Genomic DNA, 2,680 nt, shown 5'->3' on the forward strand with positions numbered 1-2,680 from the left:
AAACAGTATCTGATTGTCAGAGATGAAATATTACCTCTAGGATAGACTATCAAACTTTAGTGTGCTTTAACATCACTTAGGCAGCTTGTTGAAATTTCATATAATATGGCTCCCACTCCTAGAGATTTGGATTCAGTTAGTTTGGGAGAGGGATTCAGGATTCTGCATTTTAAACAAGTACCACAGATGAATCTGATACACATGACCTAGGGCATCACAGTTTCAGAAATCCTGGCATAAGTAGCTTTCTATACCAACTTAAATATGTTACCATTGCTATATATGATCATGTTTTCAAATTAATATCTTTAGTGAATATATACATTCTCACAAAGATATAATTAATCCCTTCTACATTCATTACACTTCATTTAAATCCTTTAAAACATGGCCTCTTTGGATTTATATAGGACAAAGTTGAAAAGAACTCTTGGATTCTATTTTTGTATCCTTAGCATTGGATACTTCAGTCTAATTTTAGAAGACTAGCAAATGGATCAGTAAAGATTACCTCTGTGATCATTTGGCTCATTAGAACAAAGGAAAATGCATGGGTTGTCTCCAGCCCATTTTACTATGAACTAAATATAGCTCCCAGATCACCAGAATATCAGCCAAAACTAGATCAACAATCCTTCCACTCTAGTCCTTCTGCCTTGGATTATTGATAACTAACACACAAGACATTTTCCTGTCAGTAGAGTCACATCCTTCACGTAATTTTGGTTAACATTCTATTGTCAGGCTAAATTTGTGGGTGCTGCCTGGGTTCAAATCATACAGAGTATATAAAGAAGAAAACGAAAACCAACTGAAATTCCATTATCTGGTGGCAACACTATAAATATTTGGTGAACTTATCTTCATATATACATGAGTATGTATCTATGTAAAACAGAACCAATATAACACTGTGTATAGAGCTTAAGCATTAAATCACATGCATTTTTCATGTCATTAAATATTGGTTTTAAACATCATTTTCAGAATTACTTTCTTCATTGAAAAATAATTGATACAATGTATTAATTTCAAGTGTACAACGTAGAGATTTCATATTTATATATACTATGAAATGATTACCATAGTAAATCTAGTTACCATCTGACACCATACAAAGTTGTGTGATATTATTGATTACATCCCTTATGCTCTATATTCCATCCCCATGTCTTATTTATTTTATAACTGGAAGAATATATCCCTTTCATCTAGTTCACCCAAACCCCTCACTCCCCTGTGGCAACCATCAAGGTTGTTCTCTCTCTCCTTGTTTTTCAACATCCAAAATCTTTTTAATAGCAAGTTGGAATCTGGGGTTAGTTTTTGTGGCCCCTTTGGCTCTGTGGCCTCTGGTGCACTCAAACTTCCTGCCCAGCACATAGTCTGGTGTGGCTATGCAAGTTTCCTGAGGCTTTGCCTAAGCTCTCGGCCCTTGTGTGGACCAGAGAGCAAGACCGTGCCACACAGTCCTTGGGGGAGTCCAGGGCCGACAACTGGTCAAAGGTAAAAATCTTGCCTCCAGCTTTAAGGATGTGGATCTGGGCACAGCAGCTCACTGGAAGCATGTACACCTTCACTTTGGGCACCTCTTGGACATGCACATCCTTGCAACCATAGCTGTTTTGTCTTCGCAGCCAGGCAGCTTCATCTTCAGGATCATCTGGTAAAGGAACAGAAGTGGCTGGTTGGTGCAATTCATGAACAACCTCTTCAACACTATTTAGCTAAAGGTGGAGTTGGTTGGTTTGGCCAGTAACCTGTACAACTTGACCGCAGTCTCATGGATGTCCTTGATCTGGGGCTCCTTGCGCAAAACCTTTGGGTCTTTCTTTTGGTGAATGTTGACTTCCATGATGGTACCTCATGCTGAACCAGTTCCTGAAAGAGAATGAGTTTGTTCTTTTTCAGAGTTGCATTTTAATGGTAACATAGAACCGTGGAATAAATAAAAGACTAAATCTAAAAGTAGGCTAGGCATATTTATTTGCATTCACTAGTCTGTAGTTCCTATCTCAGAAGGCTTTCTTGAGTATTAAATAACATAATACATAATTGACACTTAGAACAGTGTCTGACATATAGCAAGTGCTCAATTAATATTGGCTACTATTATTCAAAAGCATTTTTGGCCTCTTTATATTAACAAAAGTTACTAATGCCTTTGATAAGCAGATGACATTACATTTCTCCTGGTTTCTCTCATTAAAGCAGCAAAGTTGAATATTAGTGAGGATAGAGAATTATGTTGTCATGCATGTTAGTCTGGGAAATATAAATTCATCTCATAAAAAGTCAAAGGATCAAAGAAGGTTTTTACTGTTAATTGGAAACAAAGTGTCATTGGTGTCTTGATTTAAGGGCCACTCAATTATGATTAGCTAATAAAAAAAGAATAAAGAAATAAAGAAAAATACTTAAGGTTAAAGTGAAGTTATTATTAGCCCTTAGTTCACTAAAATCTTTTCCTCACAGCCCTTGGCACCAAATAAAATTAAATATAGAAAAGTTTCATAATTCACAGTGACATTCTCAGTGTTAAGACATTTTTAAATAAAAAATGCATTACTGAAAGCATACTTCAAAATTATTAGATGTAATATTTTTATAGTCAAAAGCACTTAAATTTTAAGAATTGAACAACTGGAGGACTGGATACTATTTATGGATTTAGATTTAG

General features: G+C 35.7%; 1 pseudogene; it reads right to left on the reverse strand.

Annotated features, from left to right (window-relative positions):
* Window positions 1–1,249: 1,249 nt before the first annotated feature.
* On the reverse strand, window positions 1,250–1,855 carry LOC115283492 (annotated as a pseudogene).
* Between the last annotated feature and the right edge of the window lie 825 nt (window positions 1,856–2,680).

Source organism: Suricata suricatta, chromosome X (genome assembly GCF_006229205.1).
Source record: "Suricata suricatta isolate VVHF042 chromosome X, meerkat_22Aug2017_6uvM2_HiC, whole genome shotgun sequence".
In the NCBI taxonomy this organism is placed as follows: domain Eukaryota; kingdom Metazoa; phylum Chordata; class Mammalia; order Carnivora; family Herpestidae; genus Suricata; species Suricata suricatta.